This window comes from Bos indicus, chromosome 15 (genome assembly GCF_029378745.1).
Source record: "Bos indicus isolate NIAB-ARS_2022 breed Sahiwal x Tharparkar chromosome 15, NIAB-ARS_B.indTharparkar_mat_pri_1.0, whole genome shotgun sequence".
Lineage (NCBI taxonomy): Eukaryota > Metazoa > Chordata > Mammalia > Artiodactyla > Bovidae > Bos > Bos indicus.
Window position 1 is genome coordinate 44,776,977 of NC_091774.1, and position 12,281 is coordinate 44,789,257.

The following is a 12,281-nucleotide window of genomic DNA, read 5'->3' on the forward strand; positions in this document are numbered from 1 at the left end:
TTTAAATATAGCGGGGTGTACATGTCTATCCCAAGCTCCCTATAAATTTTGTATTTTCACTCTAAAAATACCCCTTTTGCTTTTGCTAGCCTTTTGTAAACTTATTTTGAACCTTGGCCTCCTTGTGTGGTTCTTCCAAGTCTTGCTACTCTTTCATTCTGATTTCTTGTGTGTTCTTCTATTCATCTTCTGTCTTTTCTTTTAGAAGAACTACCAGTACATGTTTCCCAGGAAAACAGTAGTTTTCTGTTTCTGTACCAGTTTCTATACCAGAAGTACTGGTAGCTCTTCTAAATATCCAAGCAAAAGTGCATTTCAAGAGCTTTCTTCTTAGAGTTTCATGCCATGGAACTATATGGCTTTATTTTTAGAACTTCTTAATTCTGCCTTACTAGAACCTGTGCCACATAACCCCTACATTATTGCCACAAATTCTAAGATGGGACGGTCTCTTTTTCCTATGGTTCTCCTTTCATTTCATCAACCAGTTTCTTCTTTGGCCAGAATAGCCATTCTCCTACTCATCTTAATCACCCGTGGAACATGAAAATGTCAGCATACTAGGTCGGGGGCTTGTCAGTTGCTCCCAGTTACCTGACTAAGACTTTGCACAGGTGCCAGAGTGTTTGACGTCTTCCACAGTGACAGAGTGCTGCTTCTGTGCTAGAGTTGACCCCAAGAGAGTCCTGCCCTCCGTCTCTGTTGGCTGGGGCCCATGGCGCTCAACAGTAATGTCACACCTGGCATCTCTCCTGCTGACCCTGCCTGCCTGTTTTCCATTGAGCATCTCACTTTGAATGCCTATAAACAGGGTTCCTCATCATCCCCCCCTCAGGAATCCTGTTTCTCTGGAATAGTTCAGACTCCTCTCATCCCCGGGTTCTCCTCAAGTGAGTCCTACTCACTGACTCTTAATCTCATGTATACATATGTTAGGTATGTATATAACATCGACATACATACATAATTGTAAGTGCCTGAAACAAATTATTTTGGTCCCTTACTTGTTCTTCTCCTAAGGAAACATCAGGCATCTACTCTGAAAGTGTACACAAAGAAGAGAGGAGACAATTTGAGAGACTGTGAGTGCATGTGAATTAAACACTTTTTCAAATTCAAAAACTCAGAGGTGTGTGGGTGTGGAGCACCTTGATCAGTCACCCTGACAGCTGTTTTCTTTTCTCAAAACTGTGAAGTTGAAAACACTCAGGATAATGAAGTAAACGTTTAGCCTTGAGAGTAACTGGGCTGGGTCTTGAGATTCCAGAAAGGGCCAACAGGCCTGTATAAGTCATTCAGATCAGTTCAACAAAGTGTATAGCATGTGAGACCCAGAGCATGCCCTGTAGGCATAAAGAAAATACTAGACTTTTATTCAAGAAGTTCATAGTTTATCCTCCAGCCAGGGTACCAGGAGTGCACCTGTAGTTGAGTAAATTGGATTTATTACCTGTTCAGCAAAGGAAGATGTGTACCATGACGAAGCATGCAGTATCTCAGCAAGAAGAGTGTTAGAAAAGTCTTACTGTAGAGATTGAGGCTTGTGGTAGGTGATTTTGAAGAAGGTTCAAGGACGTGGGGCTTTGCTATGAATTGGGTGCTGTCAGAAAGTTGGGTGAATTCTGTGACTGTGTGTCTTAGTAGAGTTTATGTAAAGAGAGATATAGCTATAATTAACAAAGTGGCAGCAGTCAGCAGTCACTCATTATCTAGGAATAGGGGCTGTTTTATATATATATATATATTTCTTTGGGCAGTGCTTGTGTTTTATGTGTGTTCAGACATTACAGAATGTTATTATTATTTTTTTTTTTTGCTTTGATCCATCATGGTCACAGAATGGGCTTGTCTGCTGTTGATGTCTGAAATTGCCTACAGTTAAGAGAACACCAAGCGCTAACTGTGAGTGCCAGGCCAGCTGGTAGCAACGCCAGATCTTTTCTTGTTCTCAGATGTGGTTTGTAGGTTTCGATTAGCACTAACTAAAGTTGAGTAGAAATGGTACTTAGTGGGAGTTGTTACCCATTTCTGTTCCAGTCCATTCAAGTAGGACCTATAAGACACAAAATTTCAATATAACTCTTGATTAAGGCCAGGTGTGATAAGTGTAATTAAAGAAGTTCAGACAGTGTATTCTTAGCAATGGAGATGATAAGAGAAAATGCTTCAGGGACAAGGGCAGCATTTGGCCTGGGCTTAGAATAGGTTGGATTTAGGTATGTGAAGTTGGACGGAGAAGCAAAACCATTGGAATAAGCAGATTTTGGGGCTAAGAGGCAAGACATCAGAAGGCAGGCTCAAAGCATGGTGAGAAGTCTAGTTTGGCTGAATCGGGGGTATATAATGGGAAAGAAGTGTGAAGAGGTACTTTTGGGCTAGATTATGGAATTTGGTTGTTTAGGAGTTCAGGTTGTAAGGAGGGAAGATCAGAATTTGTTAAGTACCTACTGTGTGTGCTGGGTGCTTTGTATATGTTATCTTACTTAATCTGTAACCCTTGTAACAACTCCAAGAAGGAGGTCTCATGATAGCCATTCTACAGATGATGAAACGAGCTCTAGAAAGGTTGATTTAGCCTCCACTCAAATGTTGGGTGCACAGTGAGAATCTCTGACTAAAGTGGTGGTTCTCATTTTACTTCCCTCTGCCTCCTCCTGCATGATGCAGTCCCTTGTCGATAATGGGAACCATTGAAAGCTTTTGATCAAAGATATGGCAAGACTAGTTAGAATTTTGCTTCAGGAAGATTACTCTGATAACAAACAGTAATGGTTAACATCTATTGAGTATGTGGACCAGACCCTGTGCTAAGCAGCTTAGACCCACAAATATCTCCTTTAGTTACATGTAGTATGAATTGGGAATGGAGAGGTTGGTAAGAGATGAAGAAAGAAATCTGACTAAACAGGCAGAAAACATTAAGGAAGTGGTCAGCAAAGTAGAGTTAGGTAGGAGGGGAATGTGACAAGATGGGCCCTCCGAGGAGACTGGTGAGAAACAGTCAGCTATTGTTGGAGCCGCCACCTTAAGTAATGCTGAATTAAATATGGCCTCGAGAATGTCCTCAGTATTTCGGGAGAGGCTTTCATATCTTAAAGGACTGGCCATTAAGACCTTTCTTGTATTGTGGTAATCAGAAATATAAACACATCCAGTTCTTTATTGATTTACTTGCCCTGAGAATGAAATGCTGCAGATGGTTTAATGTTGCTTTCAGAAAGCTCTTTTGTTAACAGCGCTAGAGTTTCTGTTTTTGTTTTTAGCAGTGGGGCTGGTTATTAACAAGGGAAAGTAGAGCTTCACTCTGTAAAATCCATTAAGTTTTTAGTCAAGCTTAAATGATTTGCTAAGTGAAATTTTAATAATTAAATAAACCTAAATATGGGGAAAGCTTTCAATAAACAATTGGGATTTGGTCAAGTCCACTTTATAGAATACTTAAGTACATATAGAGATAGGAAACACAGCTGTTTTCTATTTTGGAAGGTCTGCAATTTTAATGTTCTGACATCTTTAATGTTCTGATCTCTCTAGCTGTTTGTTTTAAAGCTTTTTTTTTTTTTAAAATCACAAATCCCAGCTTCCTAATTTATCCCTCTCCTCCTCCCTTTCCCTTTTGGTAACCATAACTTTTCCTATGTCTGAGTTTCTGTTTTATAGATAAATTCATTTGTATCTTTTTTAAAGATTCCATATATAACTGATATCATATGATATTTGTCTTTGTCTTTTTTCACTTAGTGTGATAATCTTTAGGTTTATCCATGTTGCTATAAATGGCATTATTTCATTCCTTTTTATGGCCAAGTAATATTTCATTGTGTATATATTGCCATATACATGAGATTAGTATGTGCACACTGCTGCTGCTAAGTTGCTTCAGTCATGTCCGACTCTGTGTGACCCCATAGACGGCAGCCCACCAGGCTCCCCTGTCCCTGGGATTCTCCAGGCAAGAACACTGGAGTGGGTTGCTGTTTCCTTCTCCAATGCATGAAAGTGAAAAGTGAAAATGAAGTTGCTCAGTTGTGTCCAACTGTGCAACCCGATAGATGGCAGCCCACCAGGCATCCATCCACGGGATTTTCCAGGCAAGGGTACTGGAGTGGGTTGCCATTGCCTTCTCCAATATGCACACTACTATATATAAAATAACCAACAAGGACCTACTGTATAGCACAGGGAACTATACTCAATATTTTGTAATAACCTATAAGGGAAATATGAAAGTGTGTGTATATGTGTTTATATATATATACACACACATATGAAACTGGTTCACTGTGCTGTATATCTGAAACTAACATGACATTATAAACCAACTATATTTTTAAAACCCACAAATCCTTCTATAATGTAGCTGTAAAGTAATTTTAATATTTTGTAACATTTATAATAGTGGAAAATTGTGATAAGATATATAAGGAGATGCTATAAAGCAGTTTGAGTGAATGAACTAGAGCTACGTATATTGATCTGGTTACATTTCTAGGTCAAAATATTAATCCTCACCCAGAAAAAGCAAAAAGAGTTGCAGAAACATCAGTACAGTGTGATACTGTAATATAAAGGTTTTTTTAATTGTTAAAATATACATGACATTTATCATTTTAACCATTAGGTATACTGTTCAGAGGCACTAAGTATATTCACAGTGTTATACTACCAGTATCCATTCATCATATAAAGTTTTAAAATACTCAGACAATATTGTGTATTGTTCATGGATGTATACTTGCATAGTGAAGCATACATTCTGATAATAAGCATAATAAAAGCATACATTCTGATAATAAGAACTAAATTCAGAGATGTGGCTATCTCAGTGAGGATGGGAGGAAGAGACACAAGGGGCTCCAGTTAACATCTGGTGGTAGGTAGTAATACAAGTGCTCATGTATTATCATCTGTAGTTCTTTTTGTATACTTGCGGTCTTTTCTTTAAATTTTTTTCTTAAAAAAATCATTTCAACCAGACATCTCCAAGTGTTTGCTTGCCATTGACTTTTTAGGCATCCTGGACTGTTCAGTTCTAAGAAATGTGGTGGTACCAAGATCTAAGAGGTCAGGTTACTCCCTATTGAGAACAGTTAACTTTATGGAAAAATCTATTCCAGATTCAGCATTCTGAACTTAGCCTGCCATCTCAAGTGTACCTTTGGTTACAGGTGTCAGGGGTTATAGATCCAAAGCCTAATTGACTCTACAAAGAAAAGAAAATACAGGAGGAGAGCAGGTTTTGAAAGGTGAAAACGAATTTCATTTCATAGCTTTGAGTTGATAGACACACCAAAGGATATATACTAATGGGATTCAGAGATAAGAGATAAGAGCTTGGAGGAAAGGTTAGAACTAGAGCCTGTACATTTTGGAAATTATAATGTATGCTTTGAGAATGAATGAATTTACCAAAGGAAAAAGAATGAGGAAAAAACAAAAGATGAAACTAAATCTTGAGGAGAGAGGATTAAAGAACAGGTGAAAGAGATGGAAAGAAATAGGTTGACGGACAAGTCAGTGGGCCAAGATCAGGAGAGTGATATGCCACAGATGTCAAGGCAGGGAAGTTTGAGAGATTTGTTCAGATTAATCCAGTATTTATGGAACGACTGCGGTGATCATTTTTTTGTGTAGCAGAGGAATCTTATCAGTGAGAATTGAGTAAAAGCCATTGGACTTGATAGTTACGGTATGTTACCCTGTTGCTGTAACTATACTTCTTGTCTATAATCTCTTTAAATGCAGAAGTTCTTTTTATTTATTTTAATCTGTGTCTGGCATATTGTTAAGTGTTCAGTAGTAAATATGTAAAATGTTACATTGAATATAAAATGCACAGATTTATCCTAGGACATAAAATATGTTTTCACCGTGTAGCCTCTCTCTTCCATTGCTGTCAATTCCCCCTCCTGCCTTTGAAAATAGTATTCTCTACTTTTTCAGTGTTTTTCCCTAGGGATCTTAGTTCCCCAGCCAGGGGTCAAACCTGTGCCCCTCATAGTGGAAGCAGAGATTCTTAAGCGCTGGACCACCAGGGAAGTCCTTTTAGTGCTTCTTTGATTCTAATTGTAATCTCCAGTTTGTGTATGCTAAGTTGCTTCAGTCACGTCTGATTCTGTGCAGCACTATGGACTGTCCAGGCTCCTCTGTCCATGGGGATTCTCCAGACAAGACTCCTGGAATAAGCTGCCATGTCCTCCTCCAGGGGTCTTCCTGACCCAGGGATTGAACCCACGTCTCTTAAGTCTCCTGCATTGGCATGCAGGTTCTTTACCACTAATGCCCCCTGGGAAGCCCATAAACACCAATAATCTCCTTTAAAATCAGTTTTATTATGTTTCTCTACTTCTGGCCACATCCTTCAGTGTTGCTTTTTAAACCCCTGTATTACACTTCCTTTCTTCCTCCCATTCAGTTCAGTTCAGTTCAGTCGCTCAGTCGTGTCCGACTCTTTGTGATCCCATGAATCGCAGCACGCCAGGCCTCCCTGTCCATCACCAACTCCCAGAGTTCACTCAGACTCATGTCCATCGAGTCAGTGATGCCATCCAGCCATCTCATCCTCTGTCGTCCCCTTCTCCTCCTGCCCCCAATCCCTCCCAGCATCAGAGTCTTTTCCAATGAGTCAGCTCTTCGCATGAGGCGGCCAAAGTACTGGAGTTTCAGCTTTAGCATCACTCCTCCCATTACTCACCCTTTAACCCAATATAAACAAGACAAATCTAACAGTCACGGCTGTACAGAGGTGGCATGGGCTTCCTGGGGGGCATACTGAGTTTTCTGTTTGGTATTTGGCAGAATCATGACCGCCGCTTAAGGGAAGTTGAGGGTATTGAACACAGGTGGTTAGATAGCTCTTTTAAAAAATGTCAGCCTTACTGAGATATAATTCACATACTGTGTTACATAATCAGTGGTTTTTAATAATAGTCACAAAGTTGTACAACCATCATCGGAATCAATTTTAGAACATTTTAATCATCACCCCTCAAGGAAAAATAAAACCCATACCTGTTAGCAGTCACTTTGTTCTGCTCCCTCTCCACCCTCCTTCCCTCTCTCCACCAAGCAACCATGAATCCACTCTGTCTCTGTGGATTTGCCTAATCTGGACATTTCATATTAATGGAATCATATGTGGTCTTGCATGACTGACTTTTTTCCCTTCACTTAGCATTATGATTTCAGAGTTCATCTCATACTGTAGCATGTGTCTGTACTTCTTTCCTACTGTATGGCTGAGTACTATTCCATTGTATGGATATAGCACATCTGTTGATTAATCAGTTGATGCACATTTTACTGTTACGAATAATGATGGCTTTAAACATTTGTACATAAATTTTTTGTGTAAGCACATTTTGGCGGCATTCTGGCGGCGGCAGCCTGAAGAGGCTGGGTAGAATTGCTGGGTCACAAGGAATTGTTTACCTTTTTGAGGAACTGCCAGACTATTTTTCAAAGCAGCTGCATTATTTTACATTCCCATCCAGCTGAATATGATAGTTCCTTTCTCCACATCCTCCCCAACCCTTTTTATTATCTTGTCTTTTTGATTATAACATCCTAGTGGGTATAAAGTTGTATCTGATTGTAGATTTATTTACTTTACATTTCTTTTTCTTATATATTTGGATACTTGACCTTTATGAGATATGATGTTTTCTTGCATTTAGTGGATTGTCTTCACTTTTTAAAAATGGTGTCCTTTGCAGCACAAAAGCATTAAAATTTGATGAAGTCCATTTAATTTTCCGTTGGTTGCTTGTGCTTTTGGAGGCATATCTAAGGAAGTGTTCCCTAATATAAGGTCACAAAGATTTATGTTTATGGTTTTTTCCTAAGACTTTTATGGTCTTGGCTCTTATATTTAAGTCTCTATTTTGAGTTAATTTTTAGAAATTTAATGTGGTGTGAGGCAGGGGGTCCAACTCATTCTTTTCTATGGATGTCTTGTCCCCATAGCACTTTTTGAAAGATTGGATGGCTTTTAAGGCTCCTTCTGAGTCTGAAGTTTCTATGATCCTTTGTATCATAGTGATTTCTGTTACTGCCATTATTATCCAAACAGATGTACAGTCAAGATTTCATATGTTGGCCATCCTTTTCCCAAGAATACATTGTGTCTAAAAGCAGGGATAACTATTATTAGTCTTTTATCAGTTTGTTCTAGATTTCTCAGTTGCTTTCAAGTCTGTCCTCCTCTGACTTTTCTGATACTGGTTTGCTTCTGGATGCCTTTGACCAGCTAAGGGTTTTTTTTTTTTTTGTTTTTTGTTTTTGCTCCTTTTGCACATAACTTTCACATATCCCTCCACCGTTTTTTGGCATGGGGACTGTTCACTCAACTTAATTTTATTTATTAGCTGTGTCATTTAGATAGCACAGGGTTTCTTCTCAAGCCTAAATACAATCAAATAAAAATTCCCTCTGGATGTGCCACCAACACCTAGAATTTAACATGTGCAAATAGGTGTTCAGTCTTCCCCTAACCATAAGCCCTCTCAGTTTTCCTCATTGTTCTCTCTTGGTATCTTAAACCAACCTTTAAGTTTTCTAAACTGTCCCCCTCATTCATTCTTAAATACTGCAGATCATTACAAGGTAAAAGCCCTTGGATCCATTCTTTCCTTTCTATAGGTATAGCTGTCACCTTGCTGATTTTCTAGATCCTAGTTTCTGTGTTTGGTCTTTACTCAACTGCTAGAATAATCCCCCTCAAACACCCTTCTTGTTAAATCGCTTCCCTGATCCTAGACCCACAGTATTGAATCTGTATGACACAAGTTAGCATTTAATCTACCTGCTTTCCTTTCCTTGCCTCTTGTTGCTTCCCTAGAAGGACTTGGTAGTTGGCCTTGTTTATTCTGTCTTTCTTTGTTCGCACCCTTTTCTCATTGCACACATTCCTCTTCTAGTGTGCTTTTGCTTCTCTTCTCTTCTGAACCTCATTCCCTCCAATGATTGATCCCATCTGACTCCTTTCCTTTTTTTGGCATTCTTTGAATACTTAGACATTTAGTTTGTCTGGTAATAAGATCCATGATACTCTGTTCATTTTTTGCTGTTTGTTTTGGGTATACTACTTTTTAAAAGCCTTGCTTCATGTGGGAACCATTGTTTCTATTTCATTTATGTCTCTCCTCCTTTCCTACCTACAGTACAGAGTAATAATAGCTGTCCAGTACATCTTCTTGGTTGATGGAGCTATATAAGTTTTGGGGGGAGGGAAATGTGTGATGTTTTGCATCATCATCGTTTTTCAATTTTAGAAATGCAAAATAAAGCCTTTTGTGCCATTACTTGGTTTTAATTTTTTATATTTTGTTTTATGCCAAGTTTTGAAAATGGTGTTCTCAGTACAGTAAGATGGAACTCAACAACATATTACTACAGACAGTAAATCTACAGTAATCTCCAGCTATATCAGATTCACTCAAGAAGATGGTTAGCTTTTTGGATGCTGGCTAAGTATTTGTTCTAAGTGCGTGATAGCCTTAAAGCTAGTAGTCACCATTTAAACTATTAAGATCCTTGACAGTTTAATAGCAAAATAGTCACCAGCACCCAGAATAAACTTCCCAGGTGGCTCAGTGGTAAAGAATCTACCTGCCAATGCAGGAGACCTGGGTTCGGTCCCTGGGTTGGGAGGATCAACTGGAGGAAGAAATAGCAACCCACTCCAGGATTCTTGCCTGGAGAATCCCATGGAGAGGGGAGCCTGGCAGGCTGCAGTCCATAGGATCTCAAGAGTCGGACACAACTGAGTGACTGTGCACATGAGCACGGCACCCAGGATAAGGGGTAGTGACCTGCTGTCTTTCTTCTATTGTCTGAAGCTGTGGTTTTGTTGCTGACCTCCTCTTAAAAAGAAGCATTGCTTCTCATAATTTCCATGTCATCCAAAGTCATTAACAGGAGGGAAAAGAGGATCATTGGGGTGGAGCTTGTCCAAGAGAAGGTACAAAGCAGAGGGCAGCTCCTGGCCAGTGGCTAGCTGTCCACTCTGTGCCTGCCCACTCACTCTCTCTCACCTCAGGAGCAGCAGGTTGACTTAAAGATAGTCCTCAGTTCATCACATCTGATTAACATAGTCAGTGCAGGCTTGCTTTCTTCATTATTTTCTTTTTAATCCTTTACCTTCAGTCTACATGCCTGTTCCTTTCTCCTGTTCATATGCACCCACTCTAATGTGTCTGTTTTATGTTCTTATGCCTACATATTTGTTTGAAAGATAATGTAGTATAATTATGGTGTGTCTTCAGCTTACACATGGTATTTGCTTATTTATTGTTTAACTCAGTGCTGTGCTTTTAAAAATATGTTCATGCTTCTGTAGGTACATCTAAAGTGTGTTTTCTGAAAGCTACATGAAATTCCATGTTTGTATCTACTCCATTTTGATTTTACATTCTAACAGTTATGGAGATTAAAGTTCCTTCAGGCTCCCTACTACATCATCACAGGGAACATTCTCACACAGGTCTATAAAGCCTCTTGCTTGAATTCAGATATAGACAGCCTTATCTGAGAATTTCTCTGGAACTTATCCATCAGTGTGGGATCACTGGATCATAGGATATACCCTTAACATCACTAAGTACGGCCGTGTCACTAATAGAAGCCTGCGTCCGTGTACATTCTTACCCATAGTGCACGAGCGTGCTTGCTTCCCACATCTTGCCAGTACCTGCTCTTACCCACCATTCTGATTTTTGCCCTTCTGATAGGTATAGTGCTATCTCATTGTTTAAATTAGTATTTTTCTTGTTGGTTTTACTTTGATCATCTATTAATATACTTGTTAACCATTTGAGCTTCTCTTTCTGTGAGTTCCCTACTCATATCTTTTGGGCATTTTTCTATTGGGCTTCCTCTGATGTTCATATTAAATTGTAGGAATTCCTTGACTATTCCAGAGGTTTAATGCCTTGTCAAGTTTAGATACTGCAAAAGCTTTTCCTTCTGTGTCATCTGTCTTAACCCTGTTCATGGTATTCTTTATTGAACAGAAATCCACAGTTTTATTGAAATCAAATCCACCAGTTTTTTTTTTTTTTACCATATAGTCTGTATTCTCAGAGCCTGAATCAGGAAGTCTTTCTGCTCCTTAGTCTTTTCTGTCAGTGGTTTATCCACAGAAGCCTGTTTACATGGCTTTTGAAGACATGACCTTCCTTTATTTCTCACCTATGACTTGGAGGAGGCTTGACAGTTGGTGTTTATGTTTGGTTCCCCGATGGAGGAAAACTGTGAGAAAATTGATGTGCGCTCCTTTCTCTAAGCCCTGTTCTTCCACCCACAGAGATGAGCCCCTGTGACCCTGTTTGTACTACACGAATCCTGTCTGCTCAGCTGCCGCTGATTGGAAAGTGTCACATACCTACCCAAGCTAAGCCCTCACAATCTTCCTGCAGGGAATTTGGAATTATGACCAATCTGCTGACCCCTTGAAGGACATGCAAATTGAAGGGTTTGGGGGTAAACATCTTCATGTTCAAGGAGAAGCTAGTACAAAGTAACAGAGAAAAAAACAAAGTAACAGGGAAAAAAAGCCTTCTGGCCCCATAGAGAGGGGGAATGATTGAGGTACAGTGTGAGAGGAGCTGTCTTGAATCCTGATGGCTTTCCTATTTCCAGTTGTATTCTCTTCTGAGACCAAAATTATATATATTGCATTTCCTTACATGTATTAGTTGGGGTGGCTAACTGCGCTAATAGATAGACTCTACAGTATATCATGGCCCTAACACAATAGAAGTTTATTTCTTACTCACATGAACAGGTCCAGATGGTGCTAAGTTGGTGGGATGGCGACAGTGGAAGGCTCTGTGCCACACAGTTATTCAGGGACTTGGGTTGATAGAGGCTCTGCCGTTTTCAACACTTGACTCCCAAATGCCTCCCTAGGTGTCAGCATCCAGCCTGAAGAAAGGAAATGAACACAGAATTCAATACATGAGAAGTTGTATAGCCCAGGCCTTGAACTGGCACCTGTCATTCACTTTGCTTTGACTGGGTCTCATTCACATGGCCGTATTTAACTGTATGGGAAGCTGAAAAATGTCATCTACCTGTGGACCAAAAAAGGAAGAAAAAATGGGTTTAGTGAATAGCTAGAGATTGCCACATAGTGTTTATTACTCTAGTGATACCTGTAAATCCTTATAATCAAGTTCCAGTTTTTTCTTAAACTTGTTTGAGTTGGCTTCTATTATTTGTATCTCAGTATGTGACATGTTTCAAAATAGCTGTATTTAAAATAGTAGAAGAAATAAAGA

The 12,281-nt window shown here is 39.4% G+C and overlaps 1 protein-coding gene across 6 annotated transcripts in view; it reads left to right on the plus strand.

The window, feature by feature from the left end:
- RIC3 (RIC3 acetylcholine receptor chaperone) overlaps nt 1-12,281 on the plus strand; it is a 61,458-nt gene that overhangs the window by 21,533 nt on the left and 27,644 nt on the right. The gene's annotated exons all lie outside the window — the stretch shown is intronic.